Source organism: Pseudophryne corroboree, unplaced genomic scaffold (assembly GCF_028390025.1).
Source record: "Pseudophryne corroboree isolate aPseCor3 unplaced genomic scaffold, aPseCor3.hap2 scaffold_1105, whole genome shotgun sequence".
Lineage (NCBI taxonomy): Eukaryota > Metazoa > Chordata > Amphibia > Anura > Myobatrachidae > Pseudophryne > Pseudophryne corroboree.
In genome coordinates this window covers 82,758-104,106 of record NW_026967731.1, presented here as the reverse complement: position 1 = coordinate 104,106, position 21,349 = coordinate 82,758, and the positions used below count along the sequence as shown (strand labels likewise).

The window sequence follows — 21,349 nt, the reverse complement described above, 5'->3', positions numbered from 1 at the left end:
GCAAGTTTAATTTAGTAATAGGTGAAAAACCATCCTTACAAAGGTGTTAATCAGAGACTTGGCTTTGTGGACACTTTTCAGAGAACAAATTTGTTAGCATAAAAATAAAGCCAGAAAATAAAGAGCTGTTTAATCACTCAATTGGATTTTTCTGCCAGCATATTTTTTTTCTCTGCAACCCACTGCTAAATTGTGCTTCCTAGCTGTTTTTATAAAATCACTGAATCAAATCTAACTCTGATTACATCAGAGAAGGCCAGGTACCCTACACCATAACAGGGGGTTTGAAATTTTGACTTGTCTACTTAAAGATCACCAAAATCTGATAACAAGGTCAATTACGCCCCTGGGTGGGATTGAACCACCAACCTTTTGGTTAATAGCCGTACACACTAACTGATTGCGCCACAGAGACACTTTGCAAAAGTACATACTGACAAATGCTAATAAGCATTCATCTAAAACGTTTCCTAGAAAAACTTAAAAAAGTCAATAATCTGGAGAGTTTTTGTAAGATGTTTCTTCTATCAACCAACGAAGAAACACATTGGTACTTTCCCATGATGATTGAGTGCTTCAGGATCTCTTTCACTTACATGTGCAGCAGAGTACAGCAATGGAAGCATGCTGGGCCCATAACCCAGAGGTAGGCAGATTGAAACTATCCTCTGCTATATGCATTTTTTTGTTTGTTAATTAAAGTAATCCAAAACTGGGATTGATATTTTGGCTCTTTTATTTTTACTTAAAGTACAATAACTTTTACCATTTTAATTTGTTTTAATAGTATATTGACAGTATTGTTTTCTTTCAAAAATCCACTTAATTTTCTTTACCCTATTATTAAAATGGTAATTGACAAAAACAAACTACATTGTCACCAGAAGAGCAATACAAAATGTACAAGTGATATATTAAAATCATCTTTCCAGCTTGAATTTCAATGATGCATTGGGGCAACGATTTTGTGAGAAACATCTTCACCCTTAAATAAAGATTTTCTTAATTCCTTACCTGTGTGCTAGTTAGATATCACCTTGTTTTCACATTAAACAGACTTCCACATGAGAAAGCAGCAAGGATGCAGTGGCGTTAATGTTTCCTGGTGTCAACCTGTATTATTTCAGTAGACATTGAAATAAGGATGCATCTTGCTGCCTTTCCAATGAAGCAAGTTTAAATTAGTAATAGGTGAAAAACCATCCTTACAAAGGTGTTAATCAGAGACTTGGCTTTGTGGACACTTTTCAGAGAACAAATTTGTTAGCATAAAAATAAAGCCAGAAAATAAAGAGCTGTTTAATCACTCAATTGGATTTTTCTGCCAGCATATTTTTTTTCTCTGCAACCCACTGCTAAATTGTGCTTCCTAGCTGTTTTTATAAAATCACTGAATCAAATCTAACTCTGATTACATCAGAGAAGGCCAGTTACCCTACACCATAACAGAGGGTATGAAATTTGACTTGTCTACTTAAAGATCACCAAAATCTGATAACAAGGTCAATTATGTCCCTGGGTGGGATTGAACCACCAACCTTTTGGTTAATAGCTGTACACACTAACTGATTGCGCCACAGAGACACTTTGCAAAAGTACATACTGACAAATGCTAATAAGCATTCATCTAAAACGTTTCCTAGAAAAACTTAAAAAAGTCAATAATCTGGAGAGTTTTTGTAAGATGTTTCTTCTATCAACCAACGAAGAAACACATTGGTACTTTCCCATGATGATTGAGTGCTTCAGGATCTCTTGCACTTACATGTGCAGCAGAGTACAGCAATGGAAGCATGCTGGGCCCATAACCCAGAGGTAGGCAGATTGAAACTATCCTCTGCTATATGCATTTTTTTGTTTGTTAATTAAAGTAATCCAAAACTGGGATTGATATTTTGGCTCTTTTATTTTTACTTAAAGTACAATAACTTTTACCATTTTAATTTGTTTTAATAGTATATTGACAGTATTGTTTTCTTTCAAAAATCCACTTCATTTTCTTTACCCTATTATTAAAATGGTAATTGACAAAAACAAACTACATTGTCACCAGAAGAGCAATACAAAATGTACAAGTGATATATTAAAATCATCTTTCCAGCTTGAATTTCAATGATGCATTGGGGCAACGATTTTGTGAGAAACATCTTCACCCTTAAATAAAGATTTTCTTAATTCCTTACCTGTGTGCTAGTTAGATATCACCTTGTTTTCACATTAAACAGACTTCCACATGAGAAAGCAGCAAGGATGCAGTGGCGTTAATGTTTCCTGGTGTCAACCTGTATTATTTCAGTAGACATTGAAATAAGGATGCATCTTGCTGCCTTTCCAATGAAGCAAGTTTAAATTAGTAATAGGTGAAAAACCATCCTTACAAAGGTGTTAATCAGAGACTTGGCTTTGTGGACACTTTTCAGAGAACAAATTTGTTAGCATAAAAATAAAGCCAGAAAATAAAGAGCTGTTTAATCACTCAATTGGATTTTTCTGCCAGCATATTTTTTTTCTCTGCAACCCACTGCTAAATTGTGCTTCCTAGCTGTTTTTATAAAATCACTGAATCAAATCTAACTCTGATTACATCAGAGAAGGCCAGGTACCCTACACCATAACAGGGGGTTTGAAATTTTGACTTGTCTACTTAAAGATCACCAAAATCTGATAACAAGGTCAATTAGGTCCCTGGGTGGGATTGAACCACCAACCTTTTGGTTAATAGCCGTACATACTGACTGATTGCGCCACAGAGACACTTTGCAAAAGAACATACTGACAAAGGCTAATAAGCATTCATCTAAAACGTTTCCTAGAAAAACTTTAAAAAGTCAATAATCTGGAGAGTTTTTGTAAGATGTTTCTTCCATCAACCAACGAAGAAACACATTGGTACTTTCCCATGATGAGTGAGGGCTTCAGGATCTCTTGCACTTACATGTGCAGCAGAGTACAGCAATGGAAGCATGCTGGGCCCATAACCCAGAGGTAGGCAGATTGAAACTATCCTCTGCTATATGCATTTTTTTTGTTAATTAAAGTAATCCAAAACTGGGATTGATATTTTGGCTCTTTTATTTTTACTTAAAGTACAATAACTTTTACCATTTTAATTTGTTTTAATAGTATATTGACAGTATTGTTTTCTTTAAAAAATCCACTTCATTTTCTTTACCCTATTATTAAAATGGTAATTGACAAAAACAAACTACATTGTCACCAGAAGAGCAATACAAAATGTACAAGTGATATATTAAAATCATCTTTCCAGCTTGAATTTCAATGATGCATTGGGTCAACAATTTTGTGAGAAACATCTTCACCCTTAAATAAAGATTTTCTTAATTCCTTACCTGTGTGCTAATTAGATATCACCTTGTTTTCACATTAAACAGACTTCCACATGAGAAAGCAGCAAGGATGCAGTGGCGTTAATGTTTCCTGGTGTCAACCTGTATTATTTCAGTAGACATTGAAATGAGGATACATCTTGCTGCCTTTCCAATGAAGCAAGTTTAATTTAGTAATAGGTGAAAAACCATCCCTACAAAGGTGTTAATCAGAGACTTGGCTTTGTGGACACTTTTCAGAGAACAAATTTGTTAGCATAAAAATAAAGCCAGAAAATGAAGAGCTGTTTAATCACTCAATTGGATTTTTTTGCCAGCATATTTCTTTTTCTCTGCATCCCACTGCTAAATTGTGCTTCCTAGCTGTTTTTATAAAATCACTGAATCAAATCTAACTCTGATTACATCAGAGAAGGCCAGTTACCCTACACCATAACAGAGGGTATGAAATTTGACTTGTCTACTTAAAGATCACCAAAATCTGATAACAAGGTCAATTACGTCCCTGGGTGGGATTGAACCACCAACCTTTTGGTTAATAGCTGTACACACTAACTGATTGCGCCACAGAGACACTTTGCAAAAGTACATACTGACAAATGCTAATAAGCATTCATCTAAAACGTTTCCTAGAAAAACTTAAAAAAGTCAATAATCTGGAGAGTTTTTGTAAGATGTTTCTTCTATCAACCAACGAAGAAACACATTGGTACTTTCCCATGATGATTGAGTGCTTCAGGATCTCTTGCACTTACATGTGCAGCAGAGTACAGCAATGGAAGCATGCTGGGCCCATAACCCAGAGGTAGGCAGATTGAAACTATCCTCTGCTATATGCATTTTTTTGTTTGTTAATTAAAGTAATCCAAAACTGGGATTGATATTTTGGCTCTTTTATTTTAACTTAAAGTACAATAACTTTTACCATTTTAATTTGTTTTAATAGTATATTGACAGTATTGTTTTCTTTCAAAAATCCACTTAATTTTCTTTACCCTATTATTAAAATGGTAATTGACAAAAACAAACTACATTGTCACCAGAAGAGCAATACAAAATGTACAAGTGATATATTAAAATCATCTTTCCAGCTTGAATTTCAATGATGCATTGGGGCAACGATTTTGTGAGAAACATCTTCACCCTTAAATAAAGATTTTCTTAATTCCTTACCTGTGTGCTAGTTAGATATCACCTTGTTTTCACATTAAACAGACTTCCACATGAGAAAGCAGCAAGGATGCAGTGGCGTTAATGTTTCCTGGTGTCAACCTGTATTATTTCAGTAGACATTGAAATAAGGATGCATCTTGCTGCCTTTCCAATGAAGCAAGTTTAAATTAGTAATAGGTGAAAAACCATCCTTACAAAGGTGTTAATCAGAGACTTGGCTTTGTGGACACTTTTCAGAGAACAAATTTGTTAGCATAAAAATAAAGCCAGAAAATAAAGAGCTGTTTAATCACTCCATTGGATTTTTCTGCCAGCATATTTTTTTTCTCTGCAACCCACTGCTAAATTGTGCTTCCTAGCTGTTTTTATAAAATCACTGAATCAAATCTAACTCTGATTACATCAGAGAAGGCCAGGTACCCTACACCATAACAGGGGGTTTGAAATTTTGACTTGTCTACTTAAAGATCACCAAAATCTGATAACAAGGTCAATTAGGTCCCTGGGTGGGATTGAACCACCAACCTTTTGGTTAATAGCCGTACATACTAACTGATTGCGCCACAGAGACACTTTGCAAAAGTCTATACTGACAAAGGCTAATAAGCATTCATCTAAAACGTTTCCTAGAAAAACTTTAAAAAGTCAATAATCTGGAGAGTTTTTGTAAGATGTTTCTTCCATCAACCAACGAAGAAACACATTGGTACTTTCCCATGATGAGTGAGTGCTTCAGGATCTCTTGCACTTACATGTGCAGCAGAGTACTGCAATGGAAGCATGCTGGGCCCATAACCCAGAGGTAGGCAGATTGAAACTATCCTCTGCTATATGCATTTTTTTTTTGTGAATTAAAGTAATCCAAAACTGGGATTGATATTTTGTCTCTTTTATTTTTACTTAAAGTACAATAACTTTTACCATTTTAATTTGTTTTAATAGTATATTGACAGTATTGTTTTCTTTCCAAAATCCACTTCATTTTCTTTACCCTATTATTAAAATGGTAATTGACAAAAACAAACTACATTGTCACCAGAAGAGCAATACAAAATGTACAAGTGATATATTAAAATCATCTTTCCAGCTTGAATTTCAATGATGCATTGGGTCAACAAATTTGTGAGAAACATCTTCACCCTTAAATAAAGATTTTCTTAATTCCTTACCTGTGTGCTAATTAGATATCACCTTGTTTTCACATTAAACAGACTTCCACATGAGAAAGCAGCAAGGATGCAGTGGCGTTAATGTTTCCTGGTGTCAACCTGTATTATTTCAGTAGACATTGAAATAAGGATGCATCTTGCTGCCTTTCCAATGAAGCAAGTTTAAATTAGTAATAGGTGAAAAACCATCCTTACAAAGGTGTTAATCAGAGACTTGGCTTTGTGGACACTTTTCAGAGAACAAATTTGTTAGCATAAAAATAAAGCCAGAAAATAAAGAGCTGTTTAATCACTCAATTGGATTTTTCTGCCAGCATATTTTTTTTCTCTGCAACCCACTGCTAAATTGTGCTTCCTAGCTGTTTTTATAAAATCACTGAATCAAATCTAACTCTGATTACATCAGAGAAGGCCAGGTACCCTACACCATAACAGGGGGTTTGAAATTTTGACTTGTCTACTTAAAGATCACCAAAATCTGATAACAAGGTCAATTAGGTCCCTGGGTGGGATTGAACCACCAACCTTTTGGTTAATAGCCGTACATACTAACTGATTGCGCCACAGAGACACTTTGCAAAAGTACATACTGACAAAGGCTAATAAGCATTCATCTAAAACGTTTCCTAGAAAAACTTTAAAAAGTCAATAATCTGGAGAGTTTTTGTAAGATGTTTCTTCCATCAACCAACGAAGAAACACATTGGTACTTTCCCATGATGAGTGAGTGCTTCAGGATCTCTTGCACTTACATGTGCAGCAGAGTACAGCAATGGAAGCATGCTGGGCCCATAACCCAGAGGTAGGCAGATTGAAACTATCCTCTGCTATATGCATTTTTTTTGTTAATTAAAGTAATCCAAAACTGGGATTGATATTTTGGCTCTTTTATTTTTACTTAAAGTACAATAACTTTTACCATTTTAATTTGTTTTAATAGTATATTGACAATATTGTTTTCTTTCAAAAATCCACTTCATTTTCTTTACCCTATTATTAAAATGGTAATTGACAAAAACAAACTACATTGTCACCAGAAGAGCAATACAAAATGTACAAGTGATATATTAAAATCATCTTTCCAGCTTGAATTTCAATGATGCATTGGGTCAACAATTTGTGAGAAACATCTTCACCCTTAAATAAAGATTTTCTTAATTCCTTACCTGTGTGCTATTTAGATATCACCTTGTTTTCACATTAAACAGACTTCCACATGAGAAAGCAGCAAGGATGCAGTGGCGTTAATGTTTCCTGGTGTCAACCTGTATTATTTCAGTAGACATTGAAATGAGGATACATCTTGCTGCCTTTCCAATGAAGCAAGTTTAATTTAGTAATAGGTGAAAAACCATCCCTACAAAGGTGTTAATCAGAGACTTGGCTTTGTGGACACTTTTCAGAGAACAAATTTGTTAGCATAAAAATAAAGCCAGAAAATGAAGAGCTGTTTAATCACTCAATTGGATTTTTTTGCCAGCATATTTCTTTTTCTCTGCAACCCACTGCTAAATTGTGCTTCCTAGCTGTTTTTATAAAATCACTGAATCAAATCTAACTCTGATTACATCAGAGAAGGCCAGGTACCCTACACCATAACAGGGGGTATGAAATTTGACTTGTCTACTTAAAGATCACCAAAATCTGATAACAAGGTCAATTACGTCCCTGGGTGGTATTGAACCACCAACCTTTTGGTTAATAGCCGTACACACTAACTGATTGCGCCACAGAGACACTTTGCAAAAGTACATACTGACAAATGCTAATAAGCATTCATCTAAAACGTTTCCTAGAAAAACTTAAAAAAGTCAATAATCTGGAGAGTTTTTGTAAGATGTTTCTTCTATCAACCAACGAAGAAACACATTGGTACTTTCCCATGATGATTGAGTGCTTCAGGATCTCTTGCACTTACATGTGCAGCAGAGTACAGCAATGGAAGCATGCTGGGCCCATAACCCAGAGGTAGGCAGATTGAAACTATCCTCTGCTATATGCATTTTTTTGTTTGTTAATTAAAGTAATCCAAAACTGGGATTGATATTTTGGCTCTTTTATTTTTACTTAAAGTACAATAACTTTTACCATTTTAATTTGTTTTAATAGTATATTGACAGTATTGTTTTCTTTCAAAAATCCACTTAATTTTCTTTACCCTATTATTAAAATGGTAATTGACAAAAACAAACTACATTGTCACCAGAAGAGCAATACAAAATGTACAAGTGATATATTAAAATCATCTTTCCAGCTTGAATTTCAATGATGCATTGGGGCAACGATTTTGTGAGAAACATCTTCACCCTTAAATAAAGATTTTCTTAATTCCTTACCTGTGTGCTAGTTAGATATCACCTTGTTTTCACATTAAACAGACTTCCACATGAGAAAGCAGCAAGGATGCAGTGGCGTTAATGTTTCCTGGTGTCAACCTGTATTATTTCAGTAGACATTGAAATAAGGATGCATCTTGCTGCCTTTCCAATGAAGCAAGTTTAAATTAGTAATAGGTGAAAAACCATCCTTACAAAGGTGTTAATCAGAGACTTGGCTTTGTGGACACTTTTCAGAGAACAAATTTGTTAGCATAAAAATAAAGCCAGAAAATAAAGAGCTGTTTAATCACTCCATTGGATTTTTCTGCCAGCATATTTTTTTTTCTCTGCAACCCACTGCTAAATTGTGCTTCCTAGCTGTTTTTATAAAATCACTGAATCAAATCTAACTCTGATTACATCAGAGAAGGCCAGGTACCCTACACCATAACAGGGGGTTTGAAATTTTGACTTGTCTACTTAAAGATCACCAAAATCTGATAACAACCAACCTTTTGGTTAATAGCCGTACATACTAACTGATTGCGCCACAGAGACACTTTGCAAAAGTCCATGCTGACAAAGGCTAATAAGCATTCATCTAAATCGTTTCCTAGAAAAACTTTAAAAAGTCAATAATCTGGAGAGTTTTTGTAAGATGTTTCTTCCATCAACCAACGAAGAAACACATTGGTACTTTCCCATGATGAGTGAGTGCTTCAGGATCTCTTGCACTTACATGTGCAGCAGAGTACTGCAATGGAAGCATGCTGGGCCCATAACCCAGAGGTAGGCAGATTGAAACTATCCTCTGCTATATGCATTTTTTTTTGTTAATTAAAGTAAACCAAAACTGGGATTGATATTTTGTCTCTTTTATTTTTACTTAAAGTACAATAACTTTTACCATTTTAATTTGTTTTAATAGTATATTGACAGTATTGTTTTCTTTCAAAAATCCACTTCATTTTCTTTACCCTATTATTAAAATGGTAATTGACAAAAACAAACTACATTGTCACCAGAAGAGCAATACAAAATGTACAAGTGATATATTAAAATCATCTTTCCAGCTTGAATTTCAATGATGCATTGGGTCAACAATTTTGTGAGAAACATCTTCACCCTTAAATAAAGATTTTCTTAATTCCTTACCTGTGTGCTAATTAGATATCACCTTGTTTTCACATTAAACAGACTTCCACATGAGAAAGCAGCAAGGATGCAGTGGCGTTAATGTTTCCTGGTGTCAACCTGTATTATTTCAGTAGACATTGAAATGAGGATACATCTTGCTGCCTTTCCAATGAAGCAAGTTTAATTTAGTAATAGGTGAAAAACCATCCCTACAAAGGTGTTAATCAGAGACTTGGCTTTGTGGACACTTTTCAGAGAACAAATTTGTTAGCATAAAAATAAAGCCAGAAAATGAAGAGCTGTTTAATCACGCAATTTGATTTTGTTGCCAGCATATTTCTTTTTCTCTGCAACCCACTGCTAAATTGTGCTTCCTAGATGTTTTTATAAAATCACTGAATCAAATTTAACTCTGATTACATCATAGAAGGCCAGGTACCCTACACCATAACAGGGGGTATGAAATTTGACTTGTCTACTTAAAGATCACCAAAATCTGATAACAAGGTCAATTACATCCCTGGGTGGGATTGAACCACCAACCTTTTGGTTAATAGCCGTACACACTAACTGATTGCGCCACAGAGACACTTTGCAAAAGTACATACTGACAAATGCTAATAAGCATTCATCTAAAACGTTTCCTAGAAAAACTTAAAAAAGTCAATAATCTGGAGCGTTTTTGTAAGATGTTTCTTCTATCAACCAACGAAGAAACACATTGGTACTTTCCCATGATGAGTGAGTGCTTCACGATCTCTTGCACTTACATGTGCAGCAGAGTACAGCAATGGAAGCATGCTGGGCCCATAACCCAGAGGTAGGCAGATTGAAACTATCCTCTACTATATGCATTTTTTTGTTTGTTAATTAAAGTAATCCAAAACTGGGATTGAAATTTTGGCTCTTTTATTTTTACTTAAAGTAATATAACTTTTACCATTTTAATTTGTTTTAATAGTATATTGACAGTATTGTTTTCTTTCAAAAATCCACTTAATTTTCTTTACCCTATTATTAAAATGGTAATTGACAAAAACAAACTACATTGTCACCAGAAGAGCAATACAAAATGTACAAGTGATATATTAAAATCATCTTTCCAGCTTGAATTTCAATGATGCATTGGGGCAACGATTTTGTGAGAAACATCTTCACCCTTAAATAAAGATTTTCTTAATTCCTTACCTGTGTGCTAGTTAGATATCACCTTGTTTTCACATTAAACAGACTTCCACATGAGAAAGCAGCAAGGATGCAGTGGCGTTAATGTTTCCTGGTGTCAACCTGTATTATTTCAGTAGACATTGAAATGAGGATGCATCTTGCTGCCTTTCCAATGAAGCAAGTTTAATTTAGTAATAGGTGAAAAACCATCCTTACAAAGGTGTTAATCAGAGACTTGGCTTTGTGGACACTTTTCAGAGAACAAATTTGTTAGCATAAAAATAAAGCCAGAAAATAAAGAGCTGTTTAATCACTCAATTGGATTTTTCTGCCAGCATATTTTTTTTTCTCTGCAACCCACTGCTAAATTGTGCTTCCTAGCTGTTTTTATAAAATCACTGAATCAAATCTAACTTTGATTACATCAGGGAAGGCCAGGTACCCTACACCATAACAGGGGGTTTGAAATTTTGACTTGTCTACTTAAAGATCACCAAAATCTGATAACAAGTTAAATTACGTCCCTGGGTGGGATTGAACCACCAACCTTTTGGATAATAACCGAACACGCTAACTGATTGCGCCACAGAGACACTTTGCAAACGCACATTCTGACAAACGCTAATAAGCATTCATCTAGAATGTTTCCTAGAAAAACTTTAAAAAGTCAATAATCTGGAGAGTTTTTGTAAGATGTTTCTTCCATCAATCAACGAAGAACATTCAAGCTGATTTCTTGCAGCAGCTGGGCACTGTAACAGCTCCAGAGCTGCTCTGCAAGGCAACTAAAAGGGTGTGGGCCCTGCAGCACTACATGTAGTTCGCATTGTGCATTGGCAGGCACAAAGTAAGCAGACGGGAGAAATCAGGATAGTGCGCAAGGGCATAGAAGGGAGCGGCTCAAGAAAAGAGAAGTGGAAACAGACAGCAAACTAGGCTGGAGAGAGATCTGAGACAAAGAGATCTGAATTATACGAAAGTCGACCAGGGGAAACACAAATTATGCAGTCGAGTTTCCCACATTTGGGGAAATTGCTGGAGCAGCACACACAGAGTGCAATGGGTGAGCCTTGCCCTGGGAGAAGCACCTTCCTGATCATAGTATCTCACCTGGCAGGTAAGTAGGAGTTGGGCTAGAGCTGGGGAGGGTCGCTGCTCGGGCACCCCCCTGTCAAGTGAAGGAGATCCAACTGAGGCAGCACAAGGGAACTCTCGAAAGAAGAACAAGGCTAGAGGAAGATCTGAGACAAAGAAATCTGACTTTTACCAGAGTTGACCAGAAGAAAGCACAAACACAGTCCCCCACTACCACAAATAATGCAGTCGAGTTTCCCACATTTGGGGAAATCACAGGGGTCAGCATACCCAGAATGCAATGAATGAACCTCACCCTGGGAGAACAATCTTCATGACCATGGTATCTCCTATGCAAAATAAGTATGATTTGGGATAGGGCTGGGGAGGGCCGCTGCTCAGGCACATCTCTGTCAAGTAAAGGAGATTCAACTGAGGCAGCACAAGGGAACTCTCATCTGGGGACAACAACTGCAGGGAGAACACATATTTTCAGATGAACATGGGAGGGCAGAAGGCTGCCTAATACTGAAGCACCCCCAAACAACAAAACAAATGCAACAACTAGTGCAAGCATTCCAGGGGGAAGGTCTGCAGCAGATGGATTTGCATATGGTGATGTCATCCAAGCAGTGGGTCAAAGTTGGCTTCAACCCTCGTCTGCATATGAAAAGAAAAAATGGATGTGCAGGGCATGGCGTCCTTTTGTGGCGCTTGGATGACCCTTAATTCGCATTAAACATCTCCACCCTCCTTCGGTGTGGGGCTCATGTTGGCTATGCCCCAGCCCCTGAAGCATTCAAGATGATTTCTTGCAGCAGCTGGGCACTGTAACAGCTCCAGAGCTGCTCTGTGAGGCAAGTAAAAGGGTGTGGGCCCTGCAGCACTACCTGTAATTTGCATTGTGTGTTGGAAGGCACAAAGTAAGCAGACGGGAGAAGTCAGGATAGTGTGCAAGGGCATAGAAGGGAGCGGCTCAAGAAAAGAGAAGTGGAAACAGACAGCAAACTAGGCTGGAGAGAGACCTGAGACAAAGAGATCTGAATTATACGAGAGCCGACCAGGGGAAACACAAATTATGCAGTCAAGTTTCCCACATTTGGGGAAATCACAGGGGCAGCACACCCAGAGTGCAATGGGTGAGCCTTGCCCTGGGAGAAGCACCTACATGATCATAGTATCTCACCTGGCAGGTAAGTAGGAGTTGGGCTAGAGCTGGGGAGGGTCGCTGCTCGGGTACCCCCCTGTCAAGTGAAGGAAATCCAACTGAGGCAGCACAAGGGAACTCTCGAAAGAGGAACAAGGCTAGAGGAAGATCTGAGACAAAGAAATCTGATTTTTACCAGAGTTGACCAGAAGAAAGCACAAACACAGTCCCCCACTACCACAAATAATGCAGTTGAGTTTCCCACATTTGGGGAAATCACAGGGGTCAGCATACCCAGAATGCAATGAATGAACCTCACCCTGGGAGAACAATCTTCATGACCATGGTATTTCCTATGCAAAATAAGTATGATTTGGGATAGGGCTGGGGAGGGCCGCTGCTCAGGCACATCTCTGTCAAGTAAAGGAGATTCAACTGAGGCAGCACAAGGGAACTCTCATCTGGGGACAACAACTGCAGGGAGAACACATATTTTCAGATGAACATGGGAGGGCAGAAGGCTGCCTAATACTGAAGCACCCCCAAACAACAAAACAAATGCAACAACTAGTGCAAGCATTCCAGGGGGAAGGTCTGCAGCAGATGGATTTGCATATGGTGATGTCATCCAAGCAGTGGGTCAAAGTTGGCTTCAACCCTCGTCTGCATATGAAAAGAAAAAATGGATGTGCAGGGCATGGCGTCCTTTTGTGGCGCTTGGATGACCCTTAATTCGCATTAAACATCTCCACCCTCCTTCGGTGTGGGGCTCATGTTGGCTATGCCCCAGCCCCTGAAGCATTCAAGATGATTTCTTGCAGCAGCTGGGCACTGTAACAGCTCCAGAGCTGCTCTGTGAGGCAAGTAAAAGGGTGTGGGCCCTGCAGCACTACCTGTAATTTGCATTGTGTGTTGGAAGGCACAAAGTAAGCAGACGGGAGAAGTCAGGATAGTGTGCAAGGGCATAGAAGGGAGCGGCTCAAGAAAAGAGAAGTGGAAACAGACAGCAAACTAGGCTGGAGAGAGACCTGAGACAAAGAGATCTGAATTATACGAGAGCCGACCAGGGGAAACACAAATTATGCAGTCAAGTTTCCCACATTTGGGGAAATCACAGGGGCAGCACACCCAGAGTGCAATGGGTGAGCCTTGCCCTGGGAGAAGCACCTACATGATCATAGTATCTCACCTGGCAGGTAAGTAGGAGTTGGGCTAGAGCTGGGGAGGGTCGCTGCTCGGGTACCCCCCTGTCAAGTGAAGGAAATCCAACTGAGGCAGCACAAGGGAACTCTCGAAAGAGGAACAAGGCTAGAGGAAGATCTGAGACAAAGAAATCTGATTTTTACCAGAGTTGACCAGAAGAAAGCACAAACACAGTCCCCCACTACCACAAATAATGCAGTTGAGTTTCCCACATTTGGGGAAATCACAGGGGTCAGCATACCCAGAATGCAATGAATGAACCTCACCCTGGGAGAACAATCTTCATGACCATGGTATTTCCTATGCAAAATAAGTATGATTTGGGATAGGGCTGGGGAGGGCCGCTGCTCAGGCACATCTCTGTCAAGTAAAGGAGATTCAACTGAGGCAGCACAAGGGAACTCTCATCTGGGGACAACAACTGCAGGGAGAACACATATTTTCAGATGAACATGGGAGGGCAGAAGGCTGCCTAATACTGAAGCACCCCCAAACAACAAACCAAATGCAACAACTAGTGCAAGCATTCCTGGGGGAAGGCCTGCAGCAGATTGATTTGCATATGGTAATGCCATCCAAGCAGTGGGTCAAAGTTGGCTTCAACCCTCGTCTGCATATGAAAAGAGAAAAGGGGCGTGCAGGGCATGGCGGCCTTTTGCGGCGCTTGGATGACCCCTAGTTCGCATTAAACACCTCCACCCTCCTTCGGTGTGGGGCTCATGTTGGCTATGCCCCAGCCCCTGAAGCATTCAAGCTGATTTCTTGCAGCAGCTGGGCACTGTAACAGCTCCAGAGCTGCTCTGTAAGGCAAGTAAAAGGGTGTGGGCCCTGCAGCACTACCTGTAGTTTGCATTGTGCATTGGAAGGCACAAAGTAAGCAGATGGGAGAAGTCAGGATAGTGCGCAAGGGCATAGAAGGGAGCGGCTCAAGAAAAGAGAAGTGGAAACAGACAGCAAACTAGGCTGGAGAGAGACCTGAGACAAAGAGATCTGAATTATACAAGAGCCGACAAGGGGAAACACAAATTATGCAGTCAAGTGTCCCACATTTAGGGAAATTGCAGTAGCAGCACACCCAGAGTGCAATGGGTGAGCCTTGCCCTGGGAGAAGCACCTTCATGATCATAGTATCTCACCTGGCAGGTAAGTAGGAGTTGGGCTAGAGCTGGGGAGGGTCGCTGCTCGGGCACCCCCCTGTCAAGTGAAGGAGATCCAACTGAGGCAGCACAAGGGAACTCTCGAAAGAGGAACAAGGCTAGAGGAAGATCTGAGACAAAGAAATCTGACTTTTACCAGAGCTGACCAGAGGAAAGCACAAACACAGTCCCCCTCTACCACAAATAATGCAGTCGAGTTTCCCACATTTGGGGAAATCACAGGGGTCAGCATACACAGAATGCAATGAATGAACCTCACCCTGGGAGAACAATCTTCATGACCATGGTATCTCCTATGCAAAATAAGTATGATTTGGGATAGGGCTGGGGAGGGCCGCTGCTCAGGCACATCTCTGTCAAGTAAAGGAGATTCAACTGAGGCAGCACAAGGGAACTCTCATCTGGGGACAATAACTGCAGGGGAACACATATTTTCAGATGAACATGGGAGGGCAGAAGGCTGCCTAATACTGAAGCACCCCCAAACAACAAACCAAATGCAACTACTAGTACAAGCATTCCTGGGGAAGGCCTGCAGCAGATGGATTTGCATATGGTGATGTCATCCAAGCAGTGGGTCAAAGTTGGCTTCAACCCTCATCTGCATATGAAAAGAGAAAAGGGGCGTGCAGGGCATGGCGGCCTTTTGCGGCGCTTGGATGACCCCTAGTTCGCATTAAACACCTCCACCCTCCTTCGGTGTGGGGCTCATGTTGGCTATGCCCCAGCCCCTGAAGCATTCAAGCTGATTTCTTGCAGCAGCTGGGCACTGTAACAGCTCCAGAGCTGCTCTGTAAGGCAAGTAAAAGGGTGTGGGCCCTGCAGCACTACCTGTAGTTCGCATTGTGCGTTGGAAGGCACAAAGTTAGCAGATGGGAGAAGTCAGGATAGTGCGCAAGGGCATAGAAGGGAGCGGCTCAAGAAAAGAGAAGTGGAAACAGACAGCAAACTAGGCTGAAGAGAGACCTGAGACAAAGAGATCTGAATTATATGAGAGCCGACCAGGGGAAACACAAATTATGCAGTCAAGTTTCCCACATTTGGGGAAATCAAAGGGGCAGCACACCCAGAGTGCAATGGGTGAGCCTTGCCCTGGGAGAAGCACCTACATGATCATAGTATCTCACCTGGCAGGTAAGTAGGAGTTGGGCTAGAGCTGGGGAGGGTCGCTGCTCGGGCACCCCCCTGTCAAGTGAAGGAGATCCAACTGAGGCAGCACAAGGGAACTCTCGAAAGAAGAACAAGGCTAGAGGAAGATCTGAGACAAAGAAATCTGACTTTTACCAGAGCTGACCAGAGGAAAGCACAAACACAGTCCCCCACTACCACAAATAATGCAGTTGAGTTTCCCACATTTGGGGAAATCACAGGGGTCATCATACCCAGAATGCAATGAATGAACCTCACCCTGGGAGAACAATCTTCATGACCATGATATCTCCTATGCAAAATAAGTATGATTTGGGATAGGGCTGGGGAGGGCCGCTGCTCAGGCACATCTCTGTCAAGTAAAGGCGATTCAACTGAGGCAGCACAAGGGAACTCTCATCTGGGGACAACAACTGCAGGGAGAACACATATTTTCAGATGAACATGGGAGGGCAGAAGGCTGCCTAATACTGAAGCACCCCCAAACAACAAAACAAATGCAACAACTAGTGCAAGCATTCCAGGGGGAAGGTCTGCAGCAAATGGATTTGCATATGGTGATGTCATCCAAGCAGTGGGTCAAAGTTGGCTTCAACCCTCGTCTGCATATGAAAAGAAAAAATGGATGTGCAGGGCATGGCGTCCTTTTGTGGCGCTTGGATGACCCTTAATTCGCATTAAACATCTCCACCCTCCTTCGGTGTGGGGCTCATGTTGGCTATGCCCCAGCCCCTGAAGCATTCAAGATGATTTCTTGCAGCAGCTGGGCACTGTAACAGCTCCAGAGCTGCTCTGTGAGGCAAGTAAAAGGGTGTGGGCCCTGCAGCACTACCTGTAATTTGCATTGTGTGTTGGAAGGCACAAAGTAAGCAGACGGGAGAAGTCAGGATAGTGTGCAAGGGCATAGAAGGGAGCGGCTCAAGAAAAGAGAAGTGGAAACAGACAGCAAACTAGGCTGGAGAGAGACCTGAGACAAAGAGATCTGAATTATACGAGAGCCGACCAGGGGAAACACAAATTATGCAGTCAAGTTTCCCACATTTGGGGAAATCACAGGGGCAGCACACCCAGAGTGCAATGGGTGAGCCTTGCCCTGGGAGAAGCACCTACATGATCATAGTATCTCACCTGGCAGGTAAGTAGGAGTTGGGCTAGAGCTGGGGAGGGTCGCTGCTCGGGTACCCCCCTGTCAAGTGAAGGAAATCCAACTGAGGCAGCACAAGGGAACTCTCGAAAGAGGAACAAGGCTAGAGGAAGATCTGAGACAAAGAAATCTGATTTTTACCAGAGTTGACCAGAAGAAAGCACAAACACAGTCCCCCACTACCACAAATAATGCAGTTGAGTTTCCCACATTTGGGGAAATCACAGGGGTCAGCATACCCAGAATGCAATGAATGAACCTCACCCTGGGAGAACAATCTTCATGACCATGGTATTTCCTATGCAAAATAAGTATGATTTGGGATAGGGCTGGGGAGGGCCGCTGCTCAGGCACATCTCTGTCAAGTAAAGGAGATTCAACTGAGGCAGCACAAGGGAACTCTCATCTGGGGACAACAACTGCAGGGAGAACACATATTTTCAGATGAACATGGGAGGGCAGAAGGCTGCCTAATACTGAAGCACCCCCAAACAACAAACCAAATGCAACAACTAGTGCAAGCATTCCTGGGGGAAGGCCTGCAGCAGATTGATTTGCATATGGTAATGCCATCCAAGCAGTGGGTCAAAGTTGGCTTCAACCCTCGTCTGCATATGAAAAGAGAAAAGGGGCGTGCAGGGCATGGCGGCCTTTTGCGGCGCTTGGATGACCCCTAGTTCGCATTAAACACCTCCACCCTCCTTCGGTGTGGGGCTCATGTTGGCTATGCCCCAGCCCCTGAAGCATTCAAGCTGATTTCTTGCAGCAGCTGGGCACTGTAACAGCTCCAGAGCTGCTCTGTAAGGCAAGTAAAAGGGTGTGGGCCCTGCAGCACTACCTGTAGTTTGCATTGTGCATTGGAAGGCACAAAGTAAGCAGATGGGAGAAGTCAGGATAGTGCGCAAGGGCATAGAAGGGAGCGGCTCAAGAAAAGAGAAGTGGAAACAGACAGCAAACTAGGCTGGAGAGAGACCTGAGACAAAGAGATCTGAATTATACAAGAGCCGACAAGGGGAAACACAAATTATGCAGTCAAGTGTCCCACATTTAGGGAAATTGCAGGAGCAGCACACCCAGAGTGCAATGGGTGAGCCTTGCCCTGGGAGAAGCACCTTCATGATCATAGTATCTCACCTGGCAGGTAAGTAGGAGTTGGGCTAGAGCTGGGGAGGGTCGCTGCTCGGGCACCCCCCTGTCAAGTGAAGGAGATCCAACTGAGGCAGCACAAGGGAACTCTCGAAAGAGGAACAAGGCTAGAGGAAGATCTGAGACAAAGAAATCTGACTTTTACCAGAGCTGACCAGAGGAAAGCACAAACACAGTCCCCCTCTACCACAAATAATGCAGTCGAGTTTCCCACATTTGGGGAAATCACAGGGGTCAGCATACACAGAATGCAATGAATGAACCTCACCCTGGGAGAACAATCTTCATGACCATGGTATCTCCTATGCAAAATAAGTATGATTTGGGATAGGGCTGGGGAGGGCCGCTGCTCAGGCACATCTCTGTCAAGTAAAGGAGATTCAACTGAGGCAGCACAAGGGAACTCTCATCTGGGGACAATAACTGCAGGGGAACACATATTTTCAGATGAACATGGGAGGGCAGAAGGCTGCCTAATACTGAAGCACCCCCAAACAACAAACCAAATGCAACTACTAGTACAAGCATTCCTGGGGAAGGCCTGCAGCAGATGGATTTGCATATGGTGATGTCATCCAAGCAGTGGGTCAAAGTTGGCTTCAACCCTCATCTGCATATGAAAAGAGAAAAGGGGCGTGCAGGGCATGGCGGCCTTTTGCGGCGCTTGGATGACCCCTAGTTCGCATTAAACACCTCCACCCTCCTTCGGTGTGGGGCTCATGTTGGCTATGCCCCAGCCCCTGAAGCATTCAAGCTGATTTCTTGCAGCAGCTGGGCACTGTAACAGCTCCAGAGCTGCTCTGTAAGGCAAGTAAAAGGGTGTGGGCCCTGCAGCACTACCTGTAGTTCGCATTGTGCGTTGGAAGGCACAAAGTTAGCAGATGGGAGAAGTCAGGATAGTGCGCAAGGCGATAGAAGGGAGCGGCTCAAGAAAAGAGAAGTGGAAACAGACAGCAAACTAGGCTGAAGAGAGACCTGAGACAAAGAGATCTGAATTATATGAGAGCCGACCAGGGGAAACACAAATTATGCAGTCAAGTTTCCCACATTTGGGGAAATCAAAGGGGCAGCACACCCAGAGTGCAATGGGTGAGCCTTGCCCTGGGAGAAGCACCTACATGATCATAGTATCTCACCTGGCAGGTAAGTAGGAGTTGGGCTAGAGCTGGGGAGGGTCGCTGCTCGGGCACCCCCCTGTCAAGTGAAGGAGATCCAACTGAGGCAGCACAAGGGAACTCTCGAAAGAAGAACAAGGCTAGAGGAAGATCTGAGACAAAGAAATCTGACTTTTACCAGAGCTGACCAGAGGAAAGCACAAACACAGTCCCCCACTACCACAAATAATGCAGTCGAGTTTCCCACATTTGGGGAAATCACAGGGGTCATCATACCCAGAATGCAATGAATGAACCTCACCCTGGGAGAACAATCTTCATGACCATGATATCTCCTATGCAAAATAAGTATGATTTGGGATAGGGCTGGGGAGGGCCGCTGCTCAGGCACATCTCTGTCAAGTAAAGGCGATTCAACTGAGGCAGCACAAGGGAACTCTCATCTGGGGACAACAACTGCAGGGAGAACACATATTTTCAGATGAACATGGGAGGGCAGAAGGCTGCCTAATACTGAAGCACCCCCAAACAACAAACCAAATGCAACAACTAGTGCAAGCATTCCTGGGGGAAGGCCTGCAGCAGATGGATTTGCATATGGTGATGTCATCCAAGCAGTGGGTCAAAGTTGGCTTCAACCCTCGTCTGCATATGAAAAGAAAAAAGGGATGTGCAGGGCATGGCGGCCTTTTGCGGCGCTTGGATGACCCCTAATTCGCATTAAACACCTCCACCCTCCTTCGGTGTGGGGCTCATGTTGGCTATGCCCCAGCACCTGAAGCATTCAAGCTGATTTCTTGCAGCAGCTGGGCACTGTAACAGCTCCAGAGCTGCTCTGTAAGGCAAGTAAAAGGGTGTGGGCCCTGCAGCACTACCTGTAGTTCGCATTGTGCGTTGGAAGGCACAAAGTAAGCAGACGGGAGAAGTCAGGATAGTGTGCAAGGGCATAGAAGGGAGCGGCTCAAGAAAAGAGAAGTGGAAACAGACAGCAAACTAGGATGGAGAGAGACCTGAGACAAAGAGATCTGAATTATACGAGAGCCGACCAGAGGAAACACAAATTATGCAGTCAAGTGTCCCACATTTGGGGAAATCGCAGGAGCAGCACACCCAGAGTGCAATGGGTGAGCCTTGCCCTGGGAGAAGCACCTTCCTGATCATAGTATCTCACCTTGCAGGTAAGTAGGAGTTGGGCTAGAGCTGGGGAGGGTCGCTGCTCGGGCACCCCCCTGTCAAGTGAAGGAGATCCAACTGAGGCAGCACAAGGGAACTCTCGAAAGAAGAACAAGGCTAGAGGAAGATTTGAGACAAAGAAATCTGACTTTTACCAGAGCTGACCAGAGGAAAGCACAAACACAGTCCCCCACTACCACAAATAATGCAGTCGAGTTTCCCACATTTGGGGAAATCACAGGGGTCAGCATACCCAGAATGCAATGAATGAACCTCACCCTTGGAGAACAATCTTCATGACCATGGTATCTCCTATGCAAAATAAGTATGATTTGGGATAGGGCTGGGGAGGGCCGCTGCTCAGGCATATATCTGTCAAGTAAAGGAGATTCAACTGAGGCAGCACAAGGGAACTCTCATCTGGGGACAACAACTGCAGGGAGAACACATATTTTCAAATGAACATGGGAGGGCAGAAGGCTGCCTAATACTGAAGCACCCCCAAACAACAAACCAAATGCAACAACTAGTACAAGCATTCCTGGGGGAAGGTCTGCAGAAGACGGATTTGCATACAGTGATGTCATCCAAGCAGTGGGCCAAAGTTGGCTGGAACCCTCATCTGCATATGAAAAGAGAAAAGGGGTATGCAGGGCATGGCGGCCTTTTGCGGCGCTTGGATGACCCTTAGTTCGCATTAAACACCCCCACCCTCCTTCGGTGTGGGGCT

At 42.1% G+C, this 21,349-nt stretch overlaps 14 non-coding genes and 4 pseudogenes across 14 annotated transcripts; all 18 read right to left on the bottom strand.

Annotated features, from left to right (window-relative positions):
• Nucleotides 1-11,273: 11,273 nt before the first annotated feature.
• LOC134989226 (U1 spliceosomal RNA) lies at nucleotides 11,274-11,436 on the bottom strand. Its single transcript, XR_010194529.1, has one exon. It is a non-coding gene; the product is annotated as a U1 spliceosomal RNA (small nuclear RNA).
• Nucleotides 11,437-11,588: 152 nt separating this feature from the next.
• LOC134989252 (U1 spliceosomal RNA) lies at nucleotides 11,589-11,752 on the bottom strand. The gene has a single exon (XR_010194544.1). It is a non-coding gene; the product is annotated as a U1 spliceosomal RNA (small nuclear RNA).
• A 671-nt stretch (nucleotides 11,753-12,423) lies between these two features.
• On the bottom strand, nucleotides 12,424-12,586 carry LOC134989221 (U1 spliceosomal RNA). Its single transcript, XR_010194526.1, has one exon. It is a non-coding gene; the product is annotated as a U1 spliceosomal RNA (small nuclear RNA).
• Nucleotides 12,587-12,738: 152 nt separating this feature from the next.
• On the bottom strand, nucleotides 12,739-12,902 carry LOC134989261 (U1 spliceosomal RNA). Its single transcript, XR_010194552.1, has one exon. It is a non-coding gene; the product is annotated as a U1 spliceosomal RNA (small nuclear RNA).
• A 671-nt stretch (nucleotides 12,903-13,573) lies between these two features.
• LOC134989220 (U1 spliceosomal RNA) lies at nucleotides 13,574-13,736 on the bottom strand. Its single transcript, XR_010194525.1, has one exon. It is a non-coding gene; the product is annotated as a U1 spliceosomal RNA (small nuclear RNA).
• A 152-nt stretch (nucleotides 13,737-13,888) lies between these two features.
• On the bottom strand, nucleotides 13,889-14,052 carry LOC134989260 (U1 spliceosomal RNA). Its single transcript, XR_010194551.1, has one exon. It is a non-coding gene; the product is annotated as a U1 spliceosomal RNA (small nuclear RNA).
• Nucleotides 14,053-14,750: 698 nt separating this feature from the next.
• LOC134989229 (U1 spliceosomal RNA) lies at nucleotides 14,751-14,886 on the bottom strand (annotated as a pseudogene).
• A 152-nt stretch (nucleotides 14,887-15,038) lies between these two features.
• Nucleotides 15,039-15,202, bottom strand: LOC134989249 (U1 spliceosomal RNA). The gene has a single exon (XR_010194541.1). It is a non-coding gene; the product is annotated as a U1 spliceosomal RNA (small nuclear RNA).
• Nucleotides 15,203-15,892: 690 nt separating this feature from the next.
• LOC134989228 (U1 spliceosomal RNA) lies at nucleotides 15,893-16,034 on the bottom strand (annotated as a pseudogene).
• A 152-nt stretch (nucleotides 16,035-16,186) lies between these two features.
• LOC134989262 (U1 spliceosomal RNA) lies at nucleotides 16,187-16,350 on the bottom strand. The gene has a single exon (XR_010194553.1). It is a non-coding gene; the product is annotated as a U1 spliceosomal RNA (small nuclear RNA).
• Nucleotides 16,351-17,021: 671 nt separating this feature from the next.
• Nucleotides 17,022-17,184, bottom strand: LOC134989219 (U1 spliceosomal RNA). Its single transcript, XR_010194524.1, has one exon. It is a non-coding gene; the product is annotated as a U1 spliceosomal RNA (small nuclear RNA).
• Nucleotides 17,185-17,336: 152 nt separating this feature from the next.
• LOC134989259 (U1 spliceosomal RNA) lies at nucleotides 17,337-17,500 on the bottom strand. The gene has a single exon (XR_010194550.1). It is a non-coding gene; the product is annotated as a U1 spliceosomal RNA (small nuclear RNA).
• A 698-nt stretch (nucleotides 17,501-18,198) lies between these two features.
• Nucleotides 18,199-18,334, bottom strand: LOC134989217 (U1 spliceosomal RNA; annotated as a pseudogene).
• A 152-nt stretch (nucleotides 18,335-18,486) lies between these two features.
• On the bottom strand, nucleotides 18,487-18,650 carry LOC134989248 (U1 spliceosomal RNA). Its single transcript, XR_010194540.1, has one exon. It is a non-coding gene; the product is annotated as a U1 spliceosomal RNA (small nuclear RNA).
• A 690-nt stretch (nucleotides 18,651-19,340) lies between these two features.
• LOC134989227 (U1 spliceosomal RNA) lies at nucleotides 19,341-19,482 on the bottom strand (annotated as a pseudogene).
• A 152-nt stretch (nucleotides 19,483-19,634) lies between these two features.
• LOC134989267 (U1 spliceosomal RNA) lies at nucleotides 19,635-19,798 on the bottom strand. Its single transcript, XR_010194558.1, has one exon. It is a non-coding gene; the product is annotated as a U1 spliceosomal RNA (small nuclear RNA).
• A 671-nt stretch (nucleotides 19,799-20,469) lies between these two features.
• On the bottom strand, nucleotides 20,470-20,632 carry LOC134989222 (U1 spliceosomal RNA). The gene has a single exon (XR_010194527.1). It is a non-coding gene; the product is annotated as a U1 spliceosomal RNA (small nuclear RNA).
• A 152-nt stretch (nucleotides 20,633-20,784) lies between these two features.
• On the bottom strand, nucleotides 20,785-20,948 carry LOC134989250 (U1 spliceosomal RNA). The gene has a single exon (XR_010194542.1). It is a non-coding gene; the product is annotated as a U1 spliceosomal RNA (small nuclear RNA).
• Between the last annotated feature and the right edge of the window lie 401 nt (nucleotides 20,949-21,349).